Raw genomic sequence first — 17,703 nt, 5'->3', positions numbered from 1 at the left:
CCAGCAACCACATGGTGACTCACAACCATCTGTAATGAGGTCTGGTGCCCTCTTCTGGCCTGCAGGCATACATACAGACAGAACATTGTATACGTAATAAATAAATAAATATAAAAAAAAAAAAAAGCTAAGGTAGAGAGTGACAGAGGAGGACTCCAAGTTTAGAGCCCTAGGTAGGGTTAGGGTTAGGGTTAGGGTTAGACGCTCCATGTATGGCATTTGCATTTACACGCAGAGAAACACATACTCATGATGACATGTCACACACATGTCTACACATACACAGGAAAAATATTTTTGAAGATGCATGCCTTATTAAAGGAAGCTGTGTCTAAGGGAAGGTATTCCTACTGTTCGTTCCTCAGTGTGAGGGACTTCCTTAGGGGCAGGTGGAGATATTAGGCCTGATGATCCTCTGAGGCACCCGTATAAGAGCTGAGGAAGGAGAGGATTAGCAAAGACACATCAAAAGGCCAGAGGCGCCTTTTCTCTTCAATGGCTTTTCTGAAGAGCAGTGTGGGTTGCCATAGCAACAGCCTGCACTTTGTAGTACCTCCCTCCATCTTCCTACCTGCTGCCAAGCCTCCTTCCCCAGTAGGGTGTCCTCCTCCAGGCCCTTGAGAGCTGGAGCGAGAGACAACAGGGGCTGAATCAGCCAGGGGGTGAAGGAAAGAAGCTGAGGGGAGGGGAGGGACGTACTTCTGCCAGGAGGTGAAGGCTAAAGCGTGGGCAGGACTGACAGAGGAATAAAGGAGTAAGCCGCCACCGTTGGCAAATAATCACAGCTGGGGCAGTAGTTCTCAGAGCTGATTACCCTGTGATCGTCTGCTTAATTGATTTTACACAACCTCCTGACTGCTCAGTTGGGAGCCTCGAACAATAAAGGCGGCTTTCAAAGGACAGCTGCTCGCTTGAGTGGACACCCCACCCAGAACTGTTTGCTGGAGCTCCTAATGACTTATTCTTCTCAACCCAGCCAGAAAATAGCTTTTTAAAGTCGAAATGGGAAGGATGCCAGGCCTGTGGATAGGCAGCGCACACGAGGGTGTAACTACAGCGTGTAACGATTAGTCCTCGTGATCAAATGGGTGACTTCACTGCGAGGGTCCTCATTCCTGCCATGAGAATATGACGTGCAAATGCTAACATTACCACTTTCTAGGTTTTTCCTTTCCATCCATTCTAAGTCAAACATAAAATTTACCTAGCGGTAACTTTTGCAAGATTTGAAGAAAGAGGATTAGGAGTAATCATAAATTGTATACGGTAAATTTATTAGTCAATACCATTGTTGAAGGCGTTAGAAAAATCATGGAGTCAGAAAAAAGACTCAGGTTTATCAGCGTTTTCTTTTAGGGGAAAATTACCAGTTCTATCAAAATCACAGAGAAAATTTATCCGAACAATTCCTAGAGTCAATCACGGTCCGTTAGAAAACAAAACAGCAGAAACATACAATCCCGAGGCCACTCCCCGCAGTCACAGCCCCTCATTAGCAGCAACAAGACAGTGAATTTACTTAGCAACCCGCTGCTGGCATTCGGCCTTTGTCTTCCTCACATCTGCTGCTCCAGAATGATGCAGTTAATAAATATGTTTATAAGCCAGTAATTTATTTCTGGTGCTATTTTTACTTCTTTTTACACCAAACTTCATTCATGGGGAGGAAACCTTAATTGCCCCCTCGTTAAGTGACCTTTCTGACTATGCTGCTAGGAGATTTCACAAAGCCTGAGAATAAAGTCCAGCAGAAGCTGTAGGTGGACATTTTCATGTCATAGTCAGCAGAGAAACATCCAGCCACGGGAAGTGAGAAGGAGGGACATGAGTACCCGGGAAGTCAGGGCCATGTGTCTCCTGACCTCTAGACAGTGAGATGGAGGCTGCCTAGCACTGCTACATGTTAAGACGGACAACTAAATAGAGGTCACTACTTAGCTTCATGAAAATGGTGCATTAAAAGGCAACCAGGGATGATGTGATTATCTTTAAAAAAAAAAAATAGAAATTCATTCTCCAAAACTCGCATTGATCTTCTTTGCATAAGAATGCTCATCTGGGCTGCAGAGATGGCTCCATGGGTGAGAGCTCTGGCTGCTCTCCCAGAGGACCCCTGTCTGATTCCAAGTGCCTACATGGTGACTCTTAGCCATCTATTTACTCCAGTTCCAGGGGATTCTATACCCTGTTCTGATTTATTCAGGTACAAAGCAGGGATGTGGTCCACAAACATAAGGCAAAGTACTCATATGCATAATAATATAATAATATAACAATCTTTTAAAAAATAATGTTCACCCATCAACCCAATATGGCCATTGTTGACTGTCTTTAGAAGTCAGAGTGTTCCAAAGGTTACTTTTTTTAAGACAAGGGGTCAGTTCTCCAGAGGAACACAAGATGGGCCAGCAGGATAAGTAGACAAACACCTTAACCAGGAATAAGAAATAAGTAGCCTGATTATATTACAGTTCTGTCACTAACAAACTGTCATGCAAAACTGTGCTTCTGAGTCTGTATCAGTTAGCTATTGCCATGTAACAAAACCAAATGGTTTAAAGTAACAACTGCTTACTTACCACACATCTGTATGTGGGTGGTTCTGCTGATCTAGGCTCAGCTGATGTCAGCTTGGTTTATTTATACACCTGTGGTCACTTGTTAGTTGAAGAATATAGCCTCAACTAGGACAACGCAACTCTGCTTTAGGTAGTTTATCCCATTCTCTAGCAAACTATTTACTGCAAGTCTGTTTTCAGGGTGGTAGAGAGGGCAGGGGAAGCAGAGGGGTAGACAGTGGGCTTTCAAGGAGGGAGGAGCATGAGGATGGGAGGGAAGGACAAAGCAATGAAAGGGAAAGGAAGAGGAAAAGGGGCCAGGAGAGAGGAGAGGAAAGAGGGAGAGGAAAGATAGGGAGAGGGAAGGGAAGACAGAGAGACAGAGAGAACAGTCTTTTGAGACCTCGGCTCAACATGGCTCTTTAAGTCGGCCTTTTCTCAGGGCGGCCATGCTTCCTGCCTGGTTGCTATGCAACGGTTTACAAATCATGAAGTGTCTTTAGCAGATATGACGTAATAAGACAAAACTGGCAATGACATTTGGGGCTATTTACTCATGTCCTTTGCCACATTCTAGGGAGGGAACATCCTGAGATATTTTTTATTGATGAATCTCATCCTTTGCCTTATTCCATATGGTTTTTAGGGAGCCTGCAACATGAATACATGTACAAATATCCAGCATACTCATGAACAAGCACAAAATAGAGACAAGACAAAAATAGCTTTTGGTGGAAAATTGAGGCCTAGCTTAGAGTGGCAGAGACTACTACAAACATACAAATTTTGCTATAAGGATATATTGTGACTCTCATTTAAGTCTTATATTTGCTCTGTATTTCCTAGAACAAAACAAAGTAAAAAGTGCTCCCCAAGGTACTTCACCCAAGTTGACCTAGAATGGTACGAGGAAGGCTGCCTGGCACACACACTGCCTCCCAAGCCCCAGTGCAGCTGGGGAGAAACCTTTCCTTCCCTAGCCTCACTGGCCTCTTTCTACCTCTGGGTTGCAGTGGGGTGTGTTCCTTAGGTCCCGAAGGAAGTGAGCTTAACCCACAGGCCACGTCTGGACCATGGTAAAAACAACTGATATTTGTGAAACACAGTGAAAGGAAATCGTAGAGATTTTTCCATTGGTCAGTGGTGCAGTATTTCCTATGAAAAGAAATCTAGGTTTTAAGAGTTAACTCAATGGAGAGATCAGTATTCATTAAACAAGAACTCAGATGGGTATGGACAAGGCAAGTTTGTGAATGTATCATGGAAACACCTGGATTTTTGAAGCCAGGTCTCATTTGGGACATCCATTCCTCATCTGGAATATCTGTTCAGAAGCTCACTGATTCCCAAAGAACTTTCCAGAATGAGTTCGTAGCAACTATTTCTTTGGATGGAACTGGTATACCACAGGGCCAAAGATGATAGTTTCAAAATACCTAATACACTCCTCCTCATCTTTGTAAGCTTGGCATTGGGGAAAATATCAGAGTTTGTGTCTATAATTGTGTGTAATAATATCAAAGTAGTTAACTTTAATACTCTGTTGACACAACATCTCACTTGCTCAATCAGCCTTCAAGACAGTTACCTTACCCAGGCTTCCCTGGGTTCTCTAGTGATTTCCAAGAAAAGGTGGAAATTTTTTCCCTGAGCAGAAGATAGACATACATTTCCTGTCTTCCAAATTGCTGCATCTCAGAGTTCATAATTACCGCATCAAGTGATTGTACAGAGCATAATTTAAAAGAAATAATAAAGTTGCCAGCATAAAAATGGAATCACTTGTGTCAATTATATTTTTTTAAAGTAAATAGCCCAGGAAGTAATGAAGGAAGGGCTCAATTCTTATGAATGGCTATCTGATAGCAACTCACACAAAACTATCCTGCCGGAATGCTAGCCTGTGCAGATGCTACCACAACCTGCTGAGGAAGATGCTCTGCATAAATATCTACCCAACAACTGACTCAACCTCAGACAGACACCAGTCACCATGGCCAAGGCTTATTGTTTCAAAATAGCACATGGACTACTACCTTCTCTTTTGGGGTGGGAGGCTTTGAAAATATAGCCTATTGTCTGTTATCATTTACTATAGCAGGTGTGTTCCCACTGAGGTTCTCGACCTCCCCTTTGGAAAGCTAGTCCCAAATAAACATCACTCGTCCTTAGAGAAAACCTCCCTCGTTTCTCGTTTTCACTTTGGGTGACAGTATCATCTGGATACAAACATAGGCAGACAAAAATAAAACGGTATCTAAAGTTCATACTTTTCCAAACCCTGCAGTGCACAGGCTTTGCTCAGCCATGGGGAAACACGGGCCTATCACTGCTGGCAAAAGTCAACCCCAAAATTAAACATTCATTTTGAAAAACTAACTAAACATGAATTTCCCTCTACTTAATTAGGAGCCTCAATCTGAGTGTGTAGTGTGCCTTCAATATTAGCTAACAGACGTACAAAGCCAAGAGGGCTCATGGGCTTTCACAGCACACGGGAGAGACAGAGACAGACAGACAGACAGAGAGAGAGAGAGAGAGAGAGAGAGAGAGAGAGAGAGAGAGGTGTAAGCGGAGGCCTCTCATTTGTTTCCCAGCCACCCAGACCCAAAATAAACACATAGAAACTATATTAATTACAATACTGTTTGGGCCAGTAGCTTAAGCATATTTCAAGCTAACTCTTTTATCTTAAATTAACCCATTTCTATTAATCTGTGTATCACCTTGTGGCTTACTAGCAAGGTTCTATCCAGTGTCCAGCATCTGTCTCCTGAGGCAGCTACATGGCTTCTCTCTGACTCTGCCTTCTTTCCTCCTCTATCTTCTTGGAATTCCTGCCTTGTTCTATTCTGCTAAGCCACTGACTGAAACAGCTTTATCCATTAACCAATAAAAACAACACATATACAGAAGGACTTCCCACACCAGAGAGGGTGTCAGATTCATCCTTTTCCCCATTCCTGTGGTAGCTCACCCTCTTCTGTCGTAATGGCATTAATTCTTTCAGGAGTACAGAGGGCTTCCTCTCTCACCATTGTTGCATTACAGATTTCATGTGCAAAACGTGAGTTTAAGAAACTCTCAGAGGGGCCGGAGAGATGTCTCAACAGTTTAAAAAGTGCTGACTGTTCTTCCAGAGGACTGGAGTTCAATTCCCAGCACTCACATGGCAGCTCACAACTGTCTATAACTCCAGTTCCAGGGGATCTGATACCCTCACACCAATACGCATAAAGTTAAATAAAGTATCCAAGAAAGAAAGAAAAAAAGAAAGAGAGAGAGAGAGAGAGAGAGAGAGAGAGAGAAGAAGAAGAAGAAGGAGGAGGAGGAGGAGGAGGAGGAGGAGGAGGAGGGAAGGAGGGAGGAAAGAAAGAAAGAAAGAAAGAAAGAAAGAAAGAAAGAAAGAAAGAAAGAAAGAAAGAAAGAAAGAGAAAAAAAGACAATCAGATATTAACGGTCTTTGAATGTAAGCAGATGGAACACAATTTGTGATGCTCGTCAAAGCCACAGATCCATGACTGGTGCCCAGCAGTTTGTAAAATGGTAGATTAGGTCCTGGACAAAAGAGTTTGTGCTATCGTTTTGTTTTGTTCCTTGCTGTCTTGCTGTACTGTGGGTTGTGCCTATGGCCATGTGCATGCTACCCTCTTTTGATTTTATTTTGAGACAGGGTCTCAGTTGCCCAGAGTGGCCCATAACTCACTCTGCAGCTCTGGCAGGCTTTCAGTTCCTGATCCACTTGCTGAGGCTGGGACTTGAAGTCTGTCCTACCAGGCTGGGTTTCTGTGATTTTATTTGATGTAAGCAATTAGGAAATGTCACCAGATAAAAGCTGTATGGAGTCTCCCATTTGCACTCAAGCTTCCTGTGCCCTTTAAGAGATGGGCCTTTTAGAAATAAACTCAGCGAGACACAGCGGTAACATTTACCCCTTTAAACTTAAGGGAGCAGGTGAGGAAGCAGCTGTGTAAACACTGGGGAGGCCTTCAGGACCCACGGGACACTGAGTCAGAGAAGAAAAGGATGCCAAGCTGCCCAGGGTTCCTCCAAAAAAGGGTTCCTGGTGATTCCTTATTTTTTGCACCAAAATCACCAGACAGGTGAACCCTCTGTGAAAGAGATCTTTTACAAACAGCCATTGCTATGTCTGTCTGCTCTCCCCTGCAGAAGCTTCGAACTCCAGAGCAACTACCATTAAGAAAGGAACCTGTATGGGATGCCCCTCTGTATGCTGTGAATATGTTCTATTACCATTGGTTAATAAAGAAGCTACTTTGTCCTATGGCAGGACAGAATATAGGTAGGCAGGAAATCAAACAAATTTACAAAAAAAAATACAGTGAAAAAGAAGACAGAGTCAGGGGGAGACACCAGCAGCTGCCTGAGAAGCAAGATGTGAGGTAACAAGACACCAGCCTCATAATAAAATATAAACTAATAGAAGTGGGTTAATTTAAGTTGTAAGAGCTCGTTAACAATAAGCCTGAGCTAATAGGCCAAACAGTTTGTAATTAATATTAACCCTCTGAGTGGTTGTTCAGAAACTGGTCGGCGGGAGAGAAACCTCCAGTTACAGGAAACCCCAGGAGCAGGTGTTGACTGTGTGCCTCAGGTGACCCACCACCAAGAGCCACCTGTGTACTTGGCTATTGTGACTCCTCCTTCTTCGTAGACCAAGTATGATTGCCTACACATGCAGAAGTGCAGTGGAACCTCTTGACCAGCCAGTTCTGGACACGAGAAGATCACATCCTGTAAAAGAACCCACCCACCTTATCCAGTTCCTCTCTTATTGCATGCTATATTAAATAAAATAAACAAAAATCCCTGGTCAGCGCAAAAAAAAAGTACCAGAAATAAGTGATTCACCCCCAGTGATTATTTGTCAAAGAACTAAAGAGGAGAACATAAGAGTGGAAAAGAGAACACGAGTGGAGGAAAGGGTAGGCTCTTAAGTTAAGTGGCTAAGGAAGTCCTCACTGAGGAAATACTTGAATGCATTCTTGAAGGTTAGAAAAGGGAGCAACAGATGCAAAGGGCCTGAGGTTGGAGCGTCCTGAGGAAGAATTAAAAAGAAGCAAGTGAAGAAGAGATTCACAGGCATGAGACTGAAGCAATGAAGTCAGGAGGTAGTGGGGGACATTGTGAGGTTCTCTATTTGTCACCAGCTTTCACTCAAGGTGAAGGGTTTAAACCTAGGGACAATATACAAATGATCATTTTCGCTGATAAAGAAGTGTCAAGCATGTCCCCAAATGTTTCAGCCTGAAGAACCAAACCCTCGAGTGTCTATGGAAAAGAGAAGTGGTCCAAAGTCTGAATCAAGGGGCATCGCAGCACTTTGGGCCACAGAGAAAAAAAACTGAAAGGATAGAGCAGATGGAGTGAGAGCGACTTGCCCACGTGCTTCCCAGAGGAAGGACCACAGTGTCGAGCTGGATGAGGACTCCCAAAGTTGCTGCATTTGGCAGTGGGGAGGCTACAAGCTCTGAAAGAGCTTAGTCAGTAAAGCAGTGAGAGCAAGAGGTTGTCTAGATCAAGCCCAGAAGGAGCAGGGAAGAACCAGAGATGAAGCTACCATCACCCTCTTCATAGAGTTTGCTGTGAAGGATCAGGAGAGGGCAGCTGGAGGGGTGTAGAGCCCAGGGCAGCTTGATACACACCTGCCTAGACAGGCTCTACAGAGACTAACCTGAACGTCAGCCTGAGTCTCAGTGGTTTACCCTGAGGCAATACCTGGTTCCAAGAAAGACCACAAACTGAGACCACCCAGGCACTGCCCAGGAACAGACCATCCAAAGGAAATTTCTAATGTTCCAATTATTGTACATAGGATCACCTGATATACCTTATCCGAACACACCCACCCCCCCTTCACCTAGACACCCCTAGACAAATGTCAGCCAATCAGGGGTCCTGAACCTTAGAAATCCCTCATCCCAACATCTTCTATTATAAAAACCCCACGGCAACTGAGCTAGGGCCTCTCTGATGGTGCCAATGTGTTGGACATAGCAAAAGTCCAAGTTCAAATTTGAATAAAAATAAAGGCTCTTTGGTTTTACATATGGGACTCGGTCTCCTTGTTGGTTTTTGGGGTACTCCATAGTCAGGGCATAACAGGAGCTGGTCATTTGCTTGGATGGGGAAAACAATGAACTGTGTATGATAAAAGCAAGTTACAGAGTGAAATTATGGCACAGGTAATTGTTGTAATAGTTCTAAAGAAATGAATGACAGGCTCGGATGTAGCTCAATTGATAGAGTATTTGTTTTGTTGTTTTTTTTTTTAGGTTATCTCTCACTTTCACTTCTTTCTTTCTTTCTTTCTTTATTTATTTATTTATTTATTATGTATACAATATTCTTTCTGCATGTATGCCTGAAGGCCAGAAGAGGGCACCAGACCTCATTACAGATGGTTGTGAGCCACCATGTGGTTGCCGGGAATTGAACTCAGGACCTTTGGAAGAGCAGGCAATGCTCTTAACCTCTGAGCCATCTCTCCAGTCCCCTTGATAGAGTATTTGTTATGGTAAAAATAAAATGGCACCATGCCACTAGGGTCAGCAAGTCCCAGGCAGGGACCTTGGTGGGTCTCACAGTCCCTGGAGGAGCCAAGGCAGGTGAGAGACAGTGATGAATAGGCACACCATGCAGAGAAAGTGGGTATTTATTCAGTAGGTTATGGGGGAAAAAGGAGAAGGGGAAAGGGGAGAATTGGGAAGGAGAGAGAGGCACAGAGAGAGAGGTGGGTAGAAGGGAGGGGGGAGGAGCCAGAGGCAGTAGATACCTCTTCAGAAGAGAGATGGAAAAGAAAGACTTAGGAAGACTTGCAGGCTGGAAGAGGAAGGGAGGGGGAATGGGCAGGGCTTGTCTCTTAAAGGGACAGGACAGATCATTACAGTGCCTAAGAAACCCTGGGTTGGATTTTCCCATCTCGGAATAAATCCGTCAAAGGGGCACATAATGTGCCTATAATCCCAGCACTTCAGAGGTGGAAGCAGGAAGTCCAGAAGCCCAAGATGATCCCCAGCTACACAGTAAGCTTGAGGCCAGTCTAAGAGACACAGACCCAGTTTCTAGAAAGGATGAAAAAGCTTGTAGCTTGGCAGGTTTTTGGAGCATTGGAGGCCATGGAGAATGGACCCTGCCCTCCTGTTTCCCTGGCAACTCCAGAAAGGGAAGCCCTTCTTTAGGATTTAAATTACCATATGAAAAGGTGGAGACAGCCGGTTTCTAATGAAGCCCATTAGGGACCTGACATTTTAAAACTACCTAAAACATTATTATCTCTTCCTTTTAAGAGTCAATCCAGCTGGGCCTGTCAATCACCAGCCCAGGAGACACTGCTCCCTAGAAAGCTGGTCACCCTGAAGTAGTGAAGGAGTAACTGGCTCTTTAACAAGGACCAGTTACAATATACTTATCTTTCCCAGAGTATGTCCCTCCATGAAAACGCCTCACAACGTAGCACAGCTGACCCACCCACCTTTTCTTTTCTTTTTCCCTTCCTCCCTTCTATTTTCTTTTTGGCTACTGGCCAAAGCCTGGGCATGCTTCACCCGTGTTCTGGGCTTTCTCAGTCCCTCTCTGCAGCGCCCATTCCCCTGCTACCTTGTAGCTGCTTGCCAACATCCTTTGCAAAAGACACAGTTTTCTCCCTTTCCCCTGCCCATCTCCCTTCTCTGAGCATCTGTGGAAATTTACAGCTTGCCTGCCCTGTTGTTTTTTTTTCCCCAAACTCTAATAAAATTGTCTTGGAGAGCTTCCTTTTGATTAAGTAGACTAAGAATCCAAAAGAAGGAACCCAATTTCCTCGGCAGTTTAAAGTGACATTGATGGAACTCCAATTTCCCCAGAAACTTAGGACGACATCAGTGGAACTCCAATTTCCCACATAACAGAAGAAAATGGGATCCTAACAGTATTACCAACAAAAGTAACCCGAACCACTGCTCATGCTTACTATGACCTGACTCCATTCTAAAAACGTTCCCAGCAGGGGCTGGAGGGATGGCTCAGTGGTTAAGAGCATTGTCTGTTCTTCCAAAGGTCCTGAGTTCAATTCCCAGCAACCACATGGTGGCTCACACCATCTGTAATGAGGTCTGGTGCCCTCTTCTGGCCTTCAGGCATACACGCAGAAAGAATATTGTATACATAATAAATAAAATAAATAAACATTAAAAAAAAACTGTTCCCAGCATTAGTCTGCTTACCAATCACAGTAACCTTACAAAATGGTGACACCAGGACAGGCAAGCTGAAAACCTCAGCAGATACTCAGAAGGAGGAAGATGAAGAGAGAGGAAGCCATGTCTTTGGAGTTAGTGTCAAAGAAAGCAGACAAACTCAACAATGAAGGTCAGCAACCAGTCACATGGCAGAAGAGGGATGGGAGCCTCAATGAACGAGTGAGAAAAATAAAAACGGGTAGATAAAAAATGAAAAAGTTATGGGCAAACCATAGTACTAGGTTCTCTGCCCCACCCCTCTAGTAAGTTTCTCAGCAGTAAGCCAAATCAAGCCAAACTGAAGAAGTATAACAACAGGTTTATTGAGAAAAGCAGCTCCCAGGCAGGATCCCCACTCCCAGAGATTGAAGCCAGAGAAGTTGCACGCCCAACCTAAAGCAGGGAGAGTTTATAGATTATAGGCAAGGAGTCATGATGTGTCACCACAAGCTGGTTGTGCTCAAGTATGGTCAAAAGCTGATCGGTTAGGTGGGGATTAGGAGGCTGACAGCATTGAGGTGGGGGAGTTGTAACAGTCACTGAGAATGTGGAACTGGGCTTTTCGATGCCTTTCCTTTATTTAGACTCTCTGAGTGGGCAGGGTTTGGAGACAGAGAGAGAGGCAGGAATGGGTAGCTCTGAACCATGCAGGGGCAATCCAGAGGGTCTAACACAACACAGTACCACATAGAAGAAGCTCTGCATGCAACTATGTGGAAGGAGAATTTCCAGAAAAGAAGAGGACATTATCTCATTAAGGGGATAATTATTCCTCCCATAGCCTTGGTATGACATTAGGTGAATCGGCCTTCCTGGAAGGTGATCTCCTGGCCAGGTTACTAACAGACCCAACAGCCTAATGCCAAGCAAGCATCCCTCAGTCCCTACCTGTTGCAGAGCATGGCCAGTATACCCTACCCTCTATCCTGAACTCTGCAGCCCAGGGGCTGAGCTGCTCTTCCCCCAGAGGCTCTTCCCTATATGATCCAGACATTTTGGTTAGCTGCCACTTTTTGGACCTTTGGCCTCCTGGCTGCTGCTCCTGGTTCCTCTCTCTGCCCCCTCCTCACAAGGCCGGCTCAGTCTGGTCATGTCCATTCTGGACTTTCCCAGATGTCCCTGCCTCTGGCTATGCTCTCACACACATCTATAATAAACTTCCTCCTCCACCATATAGAGGAGTAGTCATGTCCATTCATTTCCCTTTTATTTCCTTTTGTCGTTCGTTAAGACTTGAGGTCACATACAGTGAGGAAGGACACAGGGTTTCTGAGCTCAGAGTCCAAGTCCCTACTGATCAGCTCACCTTGTGTGAGGGTTGCTGTAATAATTCCATGGTGATTTAAATAAATGTTTTCTGCAGGCTTGGGTATTTCAACACTGGGTTCCCAGGGCTGACTGGGGAGGCTTAGGAGAGCTAGCCTTGCTAGAGAATGCATATCACAGCGGATGGGCTTCCAGCGTTCATAGCCTCACCCCCACCTGCAGTTTGCTCTCTCTGGGTCGTGTTTGTGGTCAAAGATGTAAGCTCCCGGCTTTCTGTTCCATCACAGCCTGCCACTTGCTGTCACACCTCCAGGCCATGATAGACCCATATCTCCCTGCATAAGCTCAAATAAACTCTTTCTTCCATATGTTGGTTCTGGTCATGGTTGGTTTTATCACAACCACAGAGAAGTAGCTAATATACCCCAAGCGTAACAGAAAAGCTCTCTAAGAAGGCAAGTTCCATCTGGGCCTATGGCCTACTCCCCACCAATCTATCTGTGTTGGTGGGGCAAAGTTAGGATGGAGACCAGGTGGACTTGACAGAAGGAAAGGCAAGAAATTGACAAGACACTTGTTAAACAATAAAACTCTAATGATGGTACGAAGAGAAAAGGGTACCACTGCAGATGAGCAGGAGGCCAAGTCCTAGAGAGGCCAGGCCAGACCACATAGGGGCCATCTTCTACACCAGGTGAGCACTGGGAATGGCCTACCAGGCCATGGGTTTCCAAACTGTGTTTTCTCTGTTCTGGTGCTTTAACAATGGCACCTTTGATGAATGAAGTCCAATGAAGTGCAAACACACCAGTTGCAGAATCTAAGCTCCTGCAGAAGGAAGTGTGGCCACCACAGCCCATCCCCAGAGAAGCAGGACTCTCGGGGGTCCAGCTGTAAAGCTTTGGACAGTTAGAATCAGAGTGGGGGAGAGGAGAGGAAAGGGGCCACTAACAGGGAGGCGCAAGGAGAAATGAGGGAGTGACAGGCAGTGCAGAGCTTTTTTTTAAATGGTTGCTCATGATGTAGCCCAGGCTGGCTTTGAACTTATGGCAATTCCCTTGTTTCGGCCTCCCAAGTTATGAGATTTCAGGCATATACCCCAAGCCCAGTGTGTGTGTGTGTGTGTGTGTGTGTGTGTGTGTGTGTGTGTGTGTGTTCGTAGAGGTTACTTCCCAGCTTTTCAGCTAAGACCAAATGTGATGTTTGACTACAAACACCACAGTCCCTACAGTGCTAAGCCCATTGCTCTGGGCAGGGAGTCTCAGAAGAAAGGGATGGCGGTTCTCTTCTTCCATTTTACCACTACAGGTTAGCAAGATGTCCAGGATCTACCCAGAAATATGCAGTCATTTCAAGAGAAAAAAGCTTTCCATTTATGACAAATAAATCAATTTTTTTTTTCTCTGTAAAACTAAGCCAGCTCCTGTTTCTGTCATTGCATCTGACCTCTTAGGGAGATTTCTCACAATGATCAATATCACTGGCAGAACACTTACTTGTTACCTGCAGACCCTGTGCTGGGCATTTTACACTTTCAGTCCTCTCTGGAACCTGCCATGGACTGGCTAGTCACTCTCACACTCTCGTCCACCAGGTGAAACCTGCAGAGGACCCTTCATGTCATCTGCCTTCCTCATTGCTTTCCTCTCTCACGCCTTCACTGGCTGTCAGCTCCTGCAGCTTCCAATTCTGTCGTCTTCTTGCCCAGCTGGCCCTCTCTACGACTTCACCCCCACCTTTGAGGGCCAGCTTGCTGTTCTCCCCTTCCATGGGTCCCCGGGTTGAGCGCCATCACTTGATGAGAGCCCCTCTCTGATTCCAGCCATTGGCAGAATGCTGGGCCTGCACCCGCTGGAATATCTGCCATCCGTGCTGTGGCGATTGTGCAAGCGTTAGTTTCCTCTGCAGGGCAATAGGAGCTCTGAGGGATGTGCTAGGAAAGCCTCAGGACTAACAATGTCTGGCACAGAATGAACACTCGGTAAGTGGCTGTTGAAGTCAGACATGATGTTGTAATTCAACACTCCATAAGGAAAAACAAAAGAAAAGGCTGTTGAATTATGACTGATATAAAGAATAAGAGAAAGTTTAAAGCTTATTAGTTTCAGACATTAATTAACATTCTAAAAATGCGAAGTGGTGCTTTTCAGATGTGCGGTTCCTGTTGACCGACTTCGGCTTTCTCTCTGCCAGGCTTCTAATAGCACGTCCTGCCTGGCTGCTGTAGAATAATCATTGTTTACGTCCCGAGTAATGAGCCCGCAGCTCGGCAGAACTCAGAGTCACCGTAAGAACACAAATTGCATTCGGTGGGATTTCAACTGTGACAATCGCTTTGTGCTCAGCATGGCAGACCAAAGACTGGGTGTTAGGCCAGCAGAGGCCACCTGGTTGCCGTGTGAGGGAGGAGGCGGTCTAGCAGCTGTTGTCATGGCCACTGATACGGCATTCTTTGGTCACAGAGTATGGTTTCAGAAATCTCTCGAAACTTGAAATTCTTATTTAAAGAGAAAAAAAAACAAGTGTGGCAATACATGCCTATAACCCCAGCACTTAGGAAGCAGAGGCAGGAGGATTGCTGAGAGTTGAAAACCAGTGTGTATTATATAGTGAATGTAAGGATAGTCTGGGATCCAGCCACTTAAATGTTTCCTTGATGATCATACAGCTCAAAAGTCTAGAGAAAATAATCCAGTGGTAATTTTTAAATTCAATTTATGCTGATTTTCCTCTTTTGGCCTCTTTTTTCTTGATTATTATTGTTACATATATTTATATGGGTGACAGTATTATATATAATATCATTACAATATATATAATGCTAATATATATAAATACAACCTACTGGGTCCATTTAGTGTTGCTCATATGTGTATTTTCAGGACTGACCACTTGGCGTTGGATAACCAATTAGGGCTCCATTCCTGAGAAAGACCCAGTCTTGGCAATCATTAGCTGCCCATAGCTCTTCATCTCAGGCATCCACACTCACTTGCTCATGAGACCAAACATTTTCATTCTCTGATGCTGTGCCTGGTTTTCTCATGGTTACCAAGATCTACAAAGTCTTCTCTCCCGTGGCCTCCCACTCTGCATGCTTACAACGTCCTGTCCTCATCCGGGGAAAAACATGGAGTTACAAAAGGCTTGCTGGGTGGTGGTGGGTCAAAATGATTTATTTTGAACCTAACTAAATATTAAATCTAACAGGAGTCAAGAAAGAGGATATGTTTTTTTCCTTTTTCTTTTTTCTAATTTGAACTTCAGTCAAGTTCTTTTTCTTTTTCACGATGGATAAGTGTATAAAAAGACAATGATAGTGAAAATATAAAACCCTGAATGGAGCTCATGGCTTCAGAACCACCACGCCAACTCTATAGGAGTTTGCTAAGATATACAGAGTTTAGGGCTGAGCAAGTGCTTGGGTTACTTCCTTAAACCAGCTGGATGATGTGCTCATCAGTGAGTCAATTAGAATAATTGGTCCAAGGACCCTGAGACGGGGAGGAATGAAGGACCTCACACCTTCCTCCCAGTTGACATCAGCCACTTGGATGCTAATACCTGAGAATTTTCTGCCACAAGGCGAAGCAAACAGTCCATGAAAAACACTTTTCGAAGAGAAAAGCCCTTTATACTCACCTCAGGGGTTTTCCCTTTAGACACTGGGAGACTCAGCCACAGAAGTTCTGTGCACGGATGGACTGAAGGAAGGGAGAGAGGAGAAAGGCATCAAGGGTCAAAGAGAAGAACCTGGTGGAATCAGCTGTGGCCAGTCCCCCCAAGGACCCCAGCGGAGGGGTCTAGGGCAGTTGCTTCCGAGTGACTCTTCTGCATGCAGACACAGAATGACTAAAAACAGACCCGAAGACCAGGGCCAAAGATGATGCTTACTAGGTCTCCTGGGAGCATCCAGACTTCCTCGAGTCCTTGGTCACACATCGGGAGCAGTACTATGGCAGGAAGCAAACGCTGACAGAATCCAGGCTAAAGCTACGGCTCAGTAGTTCAGTGAAATAACAGACCTGTCCTAGGGGGCCTGAACTGTGAACTGATCCAGTCTAGAGCCACTGGAAGAGAGTCTCAGTCGGGGGAATTGCTCGGATCAGAATGGCCTGTGGGCGTGTCTATGGGCAATTGTTAATGCAGGAGGACTCTGCCCACTGTGAGTGACACCATTTCCTGGACAGGTGACACTGGGCTGCCTAGGAAAGCTAACTGTGAGCCTGCGAGCCTGTCAACAAGCCACATTCTTCCGTGGCTTCTGTTTCAGGATCCGGCTGAGTTCCTGCCCTGACTTCTCTCAGACCTGGAAGGGTGAGCCACAGTAAACCCTGTCCTCTCATAAGTTGCTTTTGATCAGGCTGTCTTGTCACAGCAGCAGAATAAAACTACAACAAGGTCCCTGAAGAAACTTCCAGAACAGAGTAACCAAAGCTGATCTCAGTGCCACAAGGGACACAAAGGGCTGACACCCAGAGTCAAGCCTGAACCCCACCAGCAGCCTCCCGCCCAGGAGAAGGCAGGCAGTACTCAGTGGGCCTTCGCTAAGGCTTTACCCTTCCACTGGCCTGCACAGTCTCATCCTCTGATGGACCACACTTTTATCTTCCCAAGAGGAAGAAAAGCTGAGCATGGTTGTTACATTCCTGATTAAAACTTCCGCGTCAGACTCCAAACCTCCGGGCATCTACTGAGAGGCAACAGCCGAGACGTTTATGGACTGGAAACAGAGGGATGGGGGAAAGGCACAGTATCACAGTTGTGCTTTCCGTGTAGATGGCGACTTCTTTCATGTCCTGCTGGGGGACACGGGTGGCTGAGCCAACTGCCTCTCACAGGCTGTTAATGGCACCACACACAGAGGTGCCCCGTGGACTCAGCACCACAAAACAAACGAAAGTTCCTGCTTCATTTAATCTCGCTGCAACCCGAGGGCACGGAACTATTTTTAAAATAAAATACATGATTCTAATTAACCCACAAACAAAGCATCACAAAGCTAGTTTAAGGAAGTGTGGTGGCTTGAATGAGGTATCTTTTGTAGTCTCCCACACTTGAACTCCTGGTTCAAGTGGTGGTGCTGTTTAGGGAGGTTTAGGAGGTGTGGCCTTGAGTGAGGAGGCTAGCCACCGGAGGTGGGCTTTGTTCTCTTCTGCTTGCTATTCAGGATGTGACACTCAGCTTTCTGTTCCAGTTGGGATGCCTTTGTTCCTCCATCACGATTCTCAACTCTTTCTTCTGTAAGTTGCCCTGGTCATGAGGTTTTGTCAGGGAGATAGAAAAGGACCTAATACGGAGCTGTTCAGACACTTGCCCAGTCCCGAACCACACATCTCAGTGGACTTCCTCACAGTTAGGAGGGCCATTCTAAAGCAGGAAAGCTCCGCTTAAGGTTCTGCGCTTTCACTATCAATCACTTTATTAGTCACTTATCTGCCACAAAAAGAGAGAGCATGAAAGAATCCACGACAGAGCTGAAGCTAGAAAAAGAATCCTTTCTTTTCTCTATATATCTGGTTTAATCATCATTGTCTATGTGAGCAATTCAGGTTTACAGAAACTATGTAATGTGAAGGAAATTTAAAACATGAAGTAAGAGAATGCCAAGAGAAAGGTGATTGGAGTGCAAGCTTGGT

At 45.2% G+C, this 17,703-nt stretch overlaps 1 protein-coding gene and 1 long non-coding RNA gene across 2 annotated transcripts in view; one reads left to right on the top strand and one right to left on the bottom strand.

Annotated features, from left to right (window-relative positions):
- LOC126493127 (uncharacterized) overlaps nt 1–16,066 on the bottom strand; it is a 39,988-nt gene extending 23,922 nt beyond the window's left edge. The window contains exons 1-2 of the long non-coding RNA XR_007589763.1: nt 15,959–16,066; nt 15,707–15,768 (exon numbers count right to left, since the gene is read on the bottom strand). This is a non-coding gene — a long non-coding RNA (uncharacterized lncRNA). The remainder of the gene's footprint in view (nt 1–15,706; nt 15,769–15,958) is intronic.
- Pced1b (PC-esterase domain containing 1B) overlaps nt 1–17,703 on the top strand; it is a 538,744-nt gene that overhangs the window by 367,617 nt on the left and 153,424 nt on the right. The gene's annotated exons all lie outside the window — the stretch shown is intronic.

The sequence above is a fragment of the Alexandromys fortis genome, unplaced genomic scaffold (assembly GCF_014885135.2).
Source record: "Alexandromys fortis isolate MF-2015 unplaced genomic scaffold, M_Fortis_MF-2015_v1.1 scaffold_28, whole genome shotgun sequence".
NCBI lineage: Eukaryota > Metazoa > Chordata > Mammalia > Rodentia > Cricetidae > Alexandromys > Alexandromys fortis.
Note: the sequence above shows the minus strand (reverse complement) of the source record. Positions and strands in the feature narration are given on the sequence as shown.